The 13,128-nt window shown below is 53.6% G+C and overlaps 1 long non-coding RNA gene across 2 annotated transcripts; it reads right to left on the reverse strand.

Annotated features, from left to right (window-relative positions):
- Positions 1–9,652: 9,652 nt before the first annotated feature.
- Positions 9,653–13,113, reverse strand: LOC113622233 (uncharacterized). 2 transcript variants are annotated; one of them, XR_003433458.1, is made up of 3 exons: positions 13,015–13,113; positions 11,639–11,829; positions 9,653–10,479 (listed from the first exon to the last, which is right to left on the reverse strand). It is a non-coding gene; the product is annotated as an uncharacterized LOC113622233 (long non-coding RNA). The 2 variants fall into 2 exon arrangements; XR_003433459.1 differs by lacking the exon at positions 13,015–13,113 and adding an exon at positions 12,621–12,979.
- Between the last annotated feature and the right edge of the window lie 15 nt (positions 13,114–13,128).

Consider the following 13,128-nt stretch of genomic DNA (forward strand, 5'->3'; position numbering starts at 1 on the left):
GGGTTGATCTTTAAAAAGAATTCTCTCTTTCCATCCCCCAGATCACTTAGAGCAGGCGCATCCTAGCCCTGCGATTGTGGCAGGGAAACAGTGAGACTAGAGCTGGTCCCTAAGTTCGGTGGGAGGTGTGCCTGGAGGGGCAGGAGCGGGTGTGCGTCTCGGTCCCAGGCTCCCCGGCGGCGGCTCGCAATGCACCAGTGCTGACTCAGTGCTTCCCGCGCGCTCTCCTCTCCCAGCCCGTCACCTGCCCCGGCCTTGGCCCGCGGAGCCCGTGCTGCTGGTTCTCCGGGTCTCCTTGCGCAGGGGCGGTTGGAACCCAAGCTGCTGCAGGCCCTCCCCCGCCCTCCCCGCCGCCCGGGCCAAGTCAGCAGTGCTGGCTGCCGCGGGGCTGCAGCAGCGGGCGGTGCAGAGGCCCTGCACCACTGCTCCGGGCTGGCGGGCGGCGCGCCACTGCCACGCTCGCGTCCCGACGGCCACCTCCCGGCGGCTGCGCGCAGCCAGCGCCGAGACAGGACTCGGTCCCTGATTGGTGCAGTGAGTGAGTCTCGGGCTTTATTTATACAACATTTTCTGCACGACTCTACTTCATCGGAGTTGAGGGCTGGGGCCGGAGGCAGCCTCCCCGGTTGGGAAGGATGACAAACGGAGGCTCTTGTACAGACCGGCTTCGCGCATCCTTGGATGGGCCATTTTCACAGGCGCTTCTGTATGGAGCACCCAGCAAGAGTGAGGCGTGATTTGCCGAAACCTCCATAGAAGAACAAGATGTGTGGCACCTCGGAAGGGATGGGAGGTTAATGAAGCCTTTGGGATGAGCCCAGGGATGCTGTGACTGGGCCCTGGCTTTGGACCTCCAGCTCTGAATCGTGAACACCGGTCTGGAAAGTGAGACTGTCTTCCCAATTGGGGTGGGGGGGAGGTAAGAAGGGATTCCCAGCCCAGGCATCCTCTTGGGTGAGGGCAGAGGGACCTTCTCGGAACGTATTCTTGAATGCATCACTCAGGATGTCTGGGAAAGCCTCCGGAGACAGATTGAGGCACAAAGGCGCTGGCAGGAAGGGTTTTTCCCAGTGTCGAGTTAGTTGCAGAAGGTTAAAGTTGGATGTGGAAGAAGTCCAGCTTCCCCTACAGAGGGAAGCAGGGCCAGCAGATGTGGGTGGGGTCTGGTAGCTGCTGACCCTCCTGGGTGATGTGAGGGGCTGAGGTGGCAAGAGGCAGGGGCTGGGGACAGAGAAGGCAGCCCCAGGGAGCCCAGACAGCACCTTCTGCCCAGAACAGCAGCCTCTGGTGCAGGTCTTCATTTATGCCAGTGGCATGAAAATGCTGCCCGACTCGTCCCCTGGGGCCTGTTCCTGGCAAAAGCCCTGTCTCCTGGCAAGATGGGAAGTGATGTCACACTGCACACACGAGCCTGCTCTTCCGGGGCTGTTTGCAGCTGTGAGACAGTTCGGAGACCGGTGCCTCTCACTGTCCGGGACCCTGGACTTCTGCGGGGAGAGCCTGGGTGCTGGTGGCTGCTTCCTCCCATCGCTGGCTTGAGAGTGTCCACCTTGGAGGCTGCCCTTGGAGCCTGCATTGCGCTGGGAGGGGGAGGGAGATGGCAGAGGGGGAGGAGGAGGGGGAGATGGCAGGGGTCAGGGGTCATGGGGCCTGCAGACCCTGCTCCCTGCTGATGTCATCAGTTTGGGGGCCTGCACAGATCTGACACGAGGAGCCTCCCTGCTCAGCCTGGGACAGGTGCAGTGCTGAGGCTGCCAGTCTTCCTGCCAAGGACATGGGGACAGGCAGCTCTCGGGGGACTGCCTGCGCCCTCCAGGCAGAGCCAACTGGCCAGCCGAGTCCCTGGGGCTCCTGCAAGGACTAAGGTATAAGGCAAAGGTAAGGGCCGTGAGAGCAAATGGCGGGCCTGGATTTCAGCAGGAAATGGGACACTGGAGGTGCCCCCACCTGGTTAAGGAGTAGTACCCCAAATCCCGCAGGCAGGGAGGGCCAGGAGGCAGGCTGGGGTGGCGGGAAAAGGCTCCAAGGTGCTGCTGGGACCCTAGGGCCCCAGGGCCAGGTCCTGACCCATGGCACTCCCCCACTGACCGTTTTTGCTTTTCACCCAATGCAGAGTCAGCGGTTTCTCTGCTGTGCCCATCCTCTGCAGATCTGATTAAGGTTCAGAACCTGTCTTTCCTCTTATGAGTGCAAACTTTAGCCCCACAAATGAAAGATACTTTGAAATCATCTGATGCCAGCCCCGAGCTCAGAGGCAAGGACCGGGAGGCCTAGAGATTAACCGACTTGCCCAAGGAGACAGAAAGCTCAGGGCAGGCCTGCGCGTCCCTGGGCTGTGTCTCGGCCAGCATGTGAGACGAGGATGAAGTCGTCAGCGCTGGACCCCTCGAGTGCCCCGACTCCAGTGAAACAGGACAAGGTAAGGAGATGGGGGACCTGGAGGTGACACAGACCTGAGGTCCTAAAGGCCATGGGCAAAACTTACTGGACGTCAGGAAGTGCTGCTCCGGGAACTGAACCCTACCTTTGAGCAGGTTTGCAGCACCTCTGGCTCACTGGGCAAAGTGTCCAGGGGAGAAAACATGGGGCTTCGTTTATAGTTGTTCCTCTTTGCAATTCCGGGAAATCGGGGCCCCTGGAGTCTGGCGGTTGCCAGTCTGGTTATTAGTGCTGTAACTCAGGATCCCTCCAGCAGAGGGCGCCCGAGGACGCAGGAAGGAAACGAGCCTCTCACTGCGGGGCTGGGCGTTTGCGGAATTGGGGGTGTGCGTTTTACTCGGTCCCATGCATTCAGGCAGAAGAGTTTTTCTGGATTGTGTTTTGACGCATGAAACAGAAAGTTCACCTAGAAATTTCCCTGCCATTCAGGATCTGTGTCATCTCCTAGGTCTGCCCACACTTCATTTTGGCCTCGTAGAAAGGTTGTGGAACACAATACAAAGGGGTGCGCTGTCGCTTTCCTTGTTCGCTGTTCTCAGAATGGGCTTGATGGGTCGTTTGCGCCTCTGTTGTCCAAGGAAATTTCACAGAATTCCCAGGGAGAGCTGGCCATTCTTGAATTTAGGAACGCAGCTAGAAGTTGACCTGTCCCATGCTGGGGCTCACATTCCTACTGCAGTGACCTGTCAATACCTGTCACTTGATTTCTGGGGGCAACTTGTTTCAGGATCTATCTGCTGGGAGTGAGGCCTCTGGCCTGGGCTTCATGTTCAAAAAGGTTTTTAGATTTTTTATATCATTTCTAGCAAACAGCTCAATTCTCTCATATTTGAGTCGTGTGTTAAAAGCATTCAATTTTATTTTATTTTTTTAAATTTTTATTGGAGTACAGTTGATTTACAATGTTGTGTTAGTTTCAGGTATACAGCATAGTGATTCAGCTATACATGTACATAGATTCATTCTTTTTCAGATTCGTTTCCCACCTAGCTTATTATAGAATATTGAGTGGAGTTCCCTGTGCTATACAGTGGGTCCTTGTTGGTTATCTATCTTATATATAGTAGCGTGTATATTGTCAATCCCAAGCTCCCAGTTTATCCCTCCCACCCATGTTTCTCCTTAGGTAACCACAAGTTTGTTTTTGAAATCTGTGAGTCTGTTTCTGTTTTGTAAATAAGTTCATTTATATCATTTTTTATTAGATTCCACATAAGAGGGCTATCATATGATGTTTGCCTTTCTCTGTCTTACTTCTAAAGCATTAAATTTTAAATCTTTAAAATGCATTTTTCTAATCCTGTTTTGACATTTCTTCAGTCTGTAACCTCCCAGGTCCCCTAAGACACGGCAATGGCCTGGATGTCTCACGTCCTCTGAAAGGCCCTGCCACGTGCAAGGCACTGCCCCTTTGTGGTCTGAAGGTCACCTTGCCCTGCAGCCCCAATATTGTAAATAGTCCGTTCAAGGTCTCAGAGATACCAGGCTTCCGTCTGTGTAATAAACGTGCTTATTTGACAACAAGGGCTAGAACAGACATAAATGGTTTTTAAAGAAAAGTACAAATTAGGTTTCTCTTCAAAACAGAAGGAGTGAGATAGGGCTGGTTCACGATAAAAATGTGAAATGCGCCCAGCTTGTCTTTGATGTTCCCCTACTGCCTTCACCCCACTGGCCTCCCAGGCTACCCCGGAGGCTCAAAGGGACCCACGGGTCACCAAGGAGCCTCCACTCAGCGCCTCTGCTCAGCCTGGCTGCCTGAGCGCCACGTTTCTGTTGCGTCTGACCCGTCTCTCTCTTCCACCCTAGAAATTTTCAGAGGTTCCTCCTGGCAAAATCCCCCTCTGGAGAGAAGGTTGGTGAGGGAGACTTGAACAGACCAGCCAGCACCTGCAGGCCGCCTCCTTGCGTACCTGGTGCCGGCATTGGGTTGTTTTTCACAACTGCTTTGCTTCTTGGCTTCTCTAGGTCCCCGGAGGTCAAAAGTGGCTGCTCTCCTGGGGCGTTCCTACCAGGCAAGCGGGAGAGACACAGCTCCAGCAAAGAAGCCCCGTGAGTGCCGCTTGTCTCTTCCAGATGCTTGCAACACATGGTTTTCTGAGGACTGTGCTAAGCATTCTTCCTATTTATAGAAAGACAGGGCGATGCTAACCTGCAGCAAACTACAGTGAAAGGAGCGACGGCGGCAAATACGTAACTTGGCAGCATCCATCCAAGGGATTGAGGATGGGCGTTGCTGTGGCCGCTCAGAGAAGGGGTTCCACTCAGGACAACAGTCCGGTGCATCATGGGTGAGAATCATGCCTGTGGTCCTCGTGTTCGAGATGTTTACGTATTCTAGGATCTGGGAGCCTTTCTGGCTTTCTCGTTGATCTCAGCTATCCTTTAGGGTAGACTTACTTTAGGTGAGCAGCCCCTTCCACCAATTACCGCGTCTTTTTAGCGTCTGTCCCATTTCACAGGGGCCCCACCTGTCCTCGGCATTTCTACAGTAAGCGCCACTCAACAACCTCAAAGCCCAAGTGTGGAATTCTGTTCAACTCAACCCCCAAGGATAACCCTCTCTTCTATAAAACAATCCACATTTCCTACTGGCGTGGGTTGACTTTTCCTTTCTTTTTCTTTTTTTTCTTTTTCCTTTCTAGTTAATCAATAGAATAACGTAGTTATCTATGTCAGAAATAAAGTGCTTTGGGGAATTCCCTGGCAGCCAGTGGTTAGGACTCCGTGCCTCCACTGCAGGGGGCCCAGGTTCGATCCCTGGTTGGGGAACTAAGATCCCTCAAGCTGCGTGGTGTGGCCAAAGGGGAAAAAAAGTTAAAAAAAAGAAAGTGCTTATGTTAGTATTTTCTGAATTAGAAGAGAACTATCACTTTTTCCCTCCATGGCCCTTTGACTGTAAGAAATGACTATTGTAACCATGGGCCTAAGGGCCTCCCTAGTGCTATTTCCTCTGATGTCCTCCCGGAGGCCAGGATAGAAACCGGCTTAATGGTTTCAGCCTCCGGTCCTCACTGCCCATTGATAACGATGACAGTGGTGACCAAGGATGGTGGATTTGGGCCCCCAGTGTCCCTGTCTGGTTCCTTTGGCCTCAGGGAGGGGAAGAGGACTTCTTGGTGTGTTCCAGGACCAGCAAGGAGGCTAGTGTGGAACAGAGTCAGCAAGAGAGACAGTAAAAAGAAGTGAGGTCAAGAGTCGGTTGGGGGCTGATTCAGTTGAACTTTTTTGGCTTTGACTCTGAGCGAGGTGCGGTACCACTGGAGGGTTTGGAGCAGCAGAGGGATCCGATCGGATTTCATTCTAAACAGATCCGTCCTGGTTGCTGGGTCGAGGACAGACTTCGGGAGCAAGGGCTGAGTGAAACCAGTTAGGAAGCTATGACAGTCGTCCAGGCAAGAAAGTGATGGTGGTTTAGAGTGGAAACAATGAAAGTCACGAGAAAAAGCAGAGAATGGTCTAGATTTCTGCTGTATTTTGAAGGTGGAGCCAGCAGGCTCTGCTGAGGGACTGGATGCAGGAGAAGAGAGACAGAGGTCAGGGATGAGCTGCAGAGTTCTGGGAGGAAGGAGTTGCCATGTGTGGAGATGGGGGAGACTTCAGAGGGGCAGTCTGGGGAGTCAGGGTGGAATCAGAACTGTAGTTTGGAATGTGCCGTGTTTTCCGATTCTTATTACACGCCCGCAAGGTTTTGGATTAGCATTTGGCTTTTGGAGGCTGGAGGTCGTGGCTACGGATGTTAATTGGGGAGTTGTCAGTGTATAGATGTGATTGATAAGCTTTGAGGCTGGACGGGATCACCCAGGGAGGGAGGGTAGGTGACCCGAGCCCTGGGGTCCTCGAACACAAAAAGGGTGGCACTGGGGAGGAACCAGCAGAGGAGACTGAGAAGGAAGGAGTGGTGGGTAAGTAGGTGAGAACCAAGAGACGGTGGCATCCCAAAATCCAAATAGAAAGGAAAAAAGAGTTTCAACGATCAGGGAGGGACCAGCTCTGTTAAACGATGCTGATGCGTCCAGCAGAATGGGGGCTTGGAATTGATCGTTGGGTTTAGCAACATGGAGGTCATCGGTGACCTTGATGAGGGATGAGCAGAACAAAAGCCAGCTTCAGTGCTGCCTTCCTAGACCCAGTGGGCAAGAAGGAGCATCTGCCAGACCCAGGCCCATGGCAGCAGAGCGGGCGGGCACTGACCCAGCAGCCTTCAGGTCCTGAAAGCCTCATGGGCTCAGACAAGGCCCCTCCCTTCTGCCATAGGTCTCAGCAGGTGCAGCTGCAGGGCCAAGGGGCCTGTCCTCTTGTCTCCAGTGGCTGCAGAGAGACAGCCTCCGGGCCATTAGTCTATGGAGCCATCCAGATCTAGTTCTGGTCCGATTGGGAGCTGCCGGCACAAGTGACCCGTCAGACCTTTCCAAATATTGTGCCCAAACTCGATCACACTACTACCTGTCAAACACCCTCGTGTTCATATCCAGACGGCTGCAGTATCGTCAGAGCACGTCGGTTGGCTTGATACTGAAAAGCCTTCTGCCTTGAACTAAGTTAGAGGACAATTTGGTGATCAAAGAAAAGCCTCCTTACCAGGGTGCATCTGGGGATCCCAGCCCCCCAAAGTGGATGGTCATGGAGACCCCTGTCAATACCCATTATGCTTCATGTAATGAACAGTGTCTTAGAGTAAAGCACAGTGGGTAGGGAACCCTGTCTTAGGTCTCTTTCCCATAAGACCCTAAAACACAAGCCAGCGTGTGATGTGGCCCAGGTTGGCAATTCTCTGATGCTCTGGCTTAACTCGGGATACACTTAGAGCTGCGTTGTTCCATACGGTAGCCACTAGCCACGTGTTCTAATGCACTGAGGAACTGGATGTTACATTTTACTTAATTACAACAGTCACGTGTGGCTAGTGGCTACCGAATAGGACCGCAAAGACGTAGAACTTTTCCACCATCACAGACAGTTCTATCGGACAGCATCACGCCGTTTTTAACCTTTTAAATTTGATGCGAGGAGGAGATAGGGAGGATGCAGGCAAGGAGTCTTCTGAAATTGTAAGTAAAATTTTGTGTGATGGGAGTTGTTGGGTTTTTTCTTGGAAAAGGTTAATAGCTTTCATCAGATTCTCACAGGATTATGTGACCCAAAAAAAAGTGAAGAACCGTCGAGACTGGCAGCCTTGGCGTGAGCTGCGGCTCCAGGGTTCTTTGGGCGGATGGATCCTTGTGCTTCTCACAGGTCTCTGGAGGGGAGCTTGGGGCCCTTGTCAGTTTAGACATTGAAAGGAAACTGGCCCTATTTTCCTCTTTGAACTGGAGACATGGGAGGTAGCAGGTATGTGTATCTATGAAAGCTGCAGGCAGCAAACAGACCTGGGCAAAGTCTCCCTTCTCTGGACTCAAGGTAGGGGAGTTTTCACTCATCGCAACAAAAATGGCTGGGGTGCCCTCGTGCCTGCTGCCTTTGTCAAATCGTGCCCTTGTGTTTGGAGGTTAACTGCCTTTGGGATTCAGCAGAGGTCCAAACCCCAGGTCTGTTGCTCAGAGGCTGTATGATCTTAGATAAGGCCGTGGGACCGAGGATTCTCTGAGGCTCAGTTTATCACCTGCTAAATGGGCATAATAGTAGGGATTTCATAGACCTGTTGGGGGATCAAATGAGATCAAGTCTGTAAAACACGTAACAGTGCGTAATGTATATAATAAGGACTTGATAAATGGTAGTTAAATAATGTATGTATCAAATATCTATCGATCAATCAATTGCTCCAAAGATGGATGTCTCCTAAGAATAAGTTGACCTCTCTCTGTCCTCAATTAGGCAAAAGGTGAATTTGAGGCATAAGCCACAGGGCAACTTTAGGAGCTGGAAAATAAAAGAAACTTAAAGCTATGTTTAGTTAAAATGCCCAGTCAGCATAGCAAAGAGTAAACGCTTAAAAGTAACTCTCCCCTTTGTACAGCATTTTGACTTCTTATGTTTATTTGCTCTTTTTAATCCAGTGGCGATTTCTTCACCGACCCAACAAGTCAAGTTGCCCCTCCTTATTCAGAGGTGGGGCTTTGAAGAGTGCTTGCTGACACAAGGGCTTCGCAAGTGCTAGGTAGGCTCCCTGGAACACCCCCGCATGATACACACAGGTACCCACCCTGGCCTGTCCACCATCACCCCACCAAATGACTCTCTGATGTGCTGACTGAAAAAAACATGCACAACCTAAAAGATGAGACTTATAGTTTATTCGGCAGACATTCTGTGGACTTAAGCCCAGGACACAGCCTCTCAGCTCCGAGGGGCTGCTCCGAAGAGGCAAGGGGGAAGCCAAGAGATCTAGGAGTTTTTGCAACAAAGACCAGGTAGTCAGAACATCAAAAGATGACTGTTAAAGAAAACCAGACATCTTAAGTTCAGGAATTTAGCACTTTTCTGTGTATGGGAAGATGCAAGAGTCTGGGTTCACTGAAATCATTCCTTTGATATGCACCTCAGCTCTCTGGGGCCAGTGTCCTGTGCTTTCTCATCCTGAGGCTCTTCAGGGTGCACGGTTGCTGGGTGACTGCAGTAGTTGACTGCTAGAAGCGGGGGCGGGGGGGGGACCCTGCTTCCATCCCGAGTTCCCTCAGGGCTCACCATCAGGGCAGCTGTAATATGGTGGCTCGATGGCCGCAACACCCTTTGTTTACTTGTATGGCAGGCAACATTTTTCATTCACAGATGCAGGGTTGCAATGAAGAAAGTCCTCCCCCAAACCCCCTTTCTTCTGCAGGGTCCAGTCTAGGAGGACCCTGTGTCCCCGTAGTTCTGTATTCGAGGGCATAAAAGACAGGCTGCCTTGGACCTGTGGCCACTTGTTCCTGAGACGGCCACAACCAGGGCCCCAGCAGAATGGCTGCAGCCATAGGATGACTGACCCCCTTGTGTTACCCACACTGGGATTAGATCTTCTGTGCCAGGGGAGTTACTGTTTATCAAGAGTGCCGGGGCTTTCAGACGACCTGCTGGGTTCATGCCATGTATTTCCAGGCGGTAAGGAAGAATAGTGACTCCTATTTTTTTTTCTTTTCTACTGAGCTATAACTTACATACCATAAATTTCACCATTTAAAAGTATACAGTTTGGTGCATTTTAGTATACAGTCAGCCCTCTGTATCCGTAGGTTCTGTAGCTGTGAATTCAACCAACGGTGGGTTGAAAAAAATTAAAAGAAACATTTCCAGGATGTTCCAAAAAAGTAAAACTTTAATTTGCTGGTGCAACTATTTACATATCATTTACATTAAGTTTACAATTATTTATATTGTGTTTATATTGTACTAGGTATTATAAGTAATCTAGAGATGATATAATGTATACGGGAAGATGTACCTAGGTTATATCCAAATACTACCTCATTTTATATAAGGAAGGTGAGCATTCTCAAATTTTGGGATCTGAGGCGGGTCCTGGAAACAATCCCCCTTGGATACGGAGGGACGACTAGATTCACAGAATTGTGCAACCATCAGTGTGATCTAATCCCAGGACATCGTTATCCTATTTTTTAATTCACATTTTTGGACAAGATCAATCCCATTAGGCCGACTGGGGAACAGTACACCTGGGGCCTCGGTGGTTAGATTTAAGACATGAATGCCTCCCGGGTGCACTGTTTCGAAGCTGTGTCTGGGGCGGGGGGCATAAATGGAAGCTTGTCCTTGTTCCTTCTGTAGCCCCCTTTCTCCGTAGCCCCTTTGCTTGTTAGTCAGGGGTGTGTGTACATCCGGGTGCTGGATGGATTCTAGGGGAAATACAAATGGGCTCCACATCCTGGGGTAGGAAGTGGTGAGACAGACTTTGGCATGTGGAGAGGCCTTTGTAAGCCGGTCCTCACTTCCACAAAAATGATTCAAGACAAAAAAAATGAGGCCTAGATACGGTTTGGCTTCTCTGGATGGAAAAGTGGATACAAATCTGGTTATTTCAGTCCTCTAGTTACCAGGGTCTGGTGTCTCCCAAGTGTACTTATTCATCTGTTAGTGGCCCAGGGCAAGGCATTTTGGCGGCTTTGAAAAGAAAATGAGAAGAAAGAACCAATGAGGGCGGAGGTCTCAGCCGGAAATGCTCCCAAGTGTCTATACACCTGGAGCAGGAAACTATTGCTTCCTCGGGCCTGTGGCTCCATAGAGGTTCCTTTGATGAGCTGATGAATGCATGGGAGTGCCTGCTACGTGCAGGAACTCCACTACTGCAGTCCTTACAGTTACTCTGAGGGCTGGGGGGGGGGGGGGTCATTCATTCATTCCACCATTATATATTGAATCCATACCATGGGCCTCACGCTGTCCGTACACATGAGGACACCAAGGCTTGGAGAGGCTAAGCAATTCGCCAAATTGAGGCCGGATGGCAGGTGCTTAAGGAGTGAGGCTTGGGGGTCAGAAAGGCATGGATTTGGGTCCTGGTTCCACCCCCGCACTCTCCTCCTTGCGATGCTGGCCGAGTTTTACCTTTCTGGTCCTCGATTTTCTCACCTGAAAATGGGGCAGTACTAGTACCTATCTCATAGGACTGTTTTGAGGATTGAAAGAGATTATCTGGGGTGGGTTTAGGGTGATGCCTGGCACACTGAACACTCAATGTGACTTAGCTTTACTATTTTTTAAAAAATATTTATTTGTTTATTTCTTTAGGCTGTGCCAGGTCTTAGTTGCGGCATGCACATGGGATCTAGTTCCCTGACCAGGGATCGAACCTGGGCCCCCCTGCATTGGGAGCACGGAGACTTACCCACTGGACCAACAGGGAAGTTCCTATAATTATTATTATTATTATTGCCAGAGGTCACACACTGAATCAGGATTAGAACCCCCTTTTCCCTTCCATCAGCTTGTGCTCAGGATCCTCAAAGCCTTCCTCACCCCATCTACTCCGCGGCGATGGCCACCCTGGGGCGAGGGTGGGCGGGGAATTGTCCTCTCCCCTGGAGTGCTGGTGTGGGGAAAGGTAGACCTGACCTGCAGCTATCCAATGCACCTGGGCGTTCTCACCTGCTGACTGGCTCTTTCCTTCTCTAGGACTATTCTAGAAACCCCGGAAAGTCTGGGAACATGGACTCCACGCAGACTCATCCCTGTGAGCCTCGGGACGGTCGTCTGTCCAATGGGGACAGCTCACACCTGGCCTCCTCCTGCCCCCCCCCCCCGTGTGCCCAAATGGGATTACCCGTCTGGACAGCGGCTGCTTCCCCCCCAAGGACCATTTTCTCCCAGTGCGAGCCTCATGAGTCTCACGGGGCCGAGAAGACCGCCGTCAGCTTTGCGTCTGTGGAGGAGACAGGTGCCTGCCGGGTCGCAAGCGCTGAGGCTGCGAGGAGGGTTTGCTTCGGAGGAAGCGATTTCAGTCCTGCAACAACCCTGAGGGCAGAAACGCTCGCATGGGGAGGCCCCGGGAACTCCTCTTTCCTTCATACCTGGGCGCGCGGGCCGTGGGGCAGTTCGTCTCCCAGGTCCAAACCTGGTCGGACTGGGTGGGATCTACGGTGGTTGGGGAAGGGAGAGTGGCTGGGGAGTCCCCTCCGCACAGCAGAGAGGGGTCTTCAGGGCCACTGCTGCACGTGCGTCCCCATCTACCCCGGGGGCGTCCCGCGCCACGCGCAGGGCAGCGTGGAAACGGGAGAAAAGGGAGGCGCGCACTTCGTGGGCTGTGCGGCGCCTCCCAGAGTCTGCGTTGGTGCCTCCGGGAACCTTTAAGGCCGATGCTGGGGGCTGCGCCCAGCCCCTCGGCTCAGCCGAGCCCTGCCTCACCCGGTCCCCGCCCGTAGCACCCGACTCTCGAGCGCCGCGCCTGGGCGATGCCCGCCGCCGGCCTCTGCGCCCCGGGACGCGCGAGCCCAGACACCCAGCGGCCCGCAGCGCCGGAACTTGGAGGCGAGGTGAGTGGGGGTGGGGCGCCGGGCCGGCGGGCGGTGGCCCCAGCGGGGTGCCAGTTTCTGGCCCTATAAGTCCTTTCCCGTCTCTTGGAATCGGGGCTGCGTAGGGCTTCCTAGCTCTCCAGGCTGGCAATGTCGCGGACACGGCAAATCCAGACCCAGGGCACCTCCCTCGCCCGCGCCCGGGACGCGGGTTTCTCTTTCCCTCTTCCCGGGGAGAGGCCGCGGGCTGGGCATCGCGGCGGGCGGCCGCGTGGTTTCTGTTTGCTTTCTTACAGGCCCACTTCGGCCCGCCCGGGCTTCGGTCCCGCCGCGGAGGGGCGAGGAGCTCCCGGATGGGTCGCGATGGCCGTGGAGTCCGGCCCCGGGATCCCGCCCCTGAATCCCGCGGCGGGCGGAGGCGAGGGGCGCTGCGCTGTCCGCGCTGTCACCAGGGCAGCACCAGCCCAGCCGGGCGGCTGCGGTGGAGGGCCCGGGACCCGGTGCCCGGGGGGACCCGCTCCACGGCCGAGCGCGCCCGGTCCCCCAGCAGCGCTCCCCGCCGCCGCGCCCCGGGCCTCTGTCAAAGCGTACACCCCCCACCCTGCCCCGACGTGACCCGGGCGCCTGCGGCGCTCCCGCCCTGCTCCGCTGGGCTGGCGCCGCCCCCAACCGCCCCTCCTTGCCCTACCTGGGCCCTTTTCCTTTTCGGTCGGAGGAGCTGCAGGCGCCCGGCCTGTCTGGAGCGAGTCGACTCCACGGACCTGGGGCAGGAGAGACGCGTCTCTCGCCCCGGGGCCGTGTG

Source organism: Aethalodelphis obliquidens, unplaced genomic scaffold, assembly GCF_003676395.1.
Source record: "Aethalodelphis obliquidens isolate GAN/ISIS:26980383/991018 unplaced genomic scaffold, ASM367639v1 scaffold9, whole genome shotgun sequence".
Classification (NCBI taxonomy): domain Eukaryota; kingdom Metazoa; phylum Chordata; class Mammalia; order Artiodactyla; family Delphinidae; genus Aethalodelphis; species Aethalodelphis obliquidens.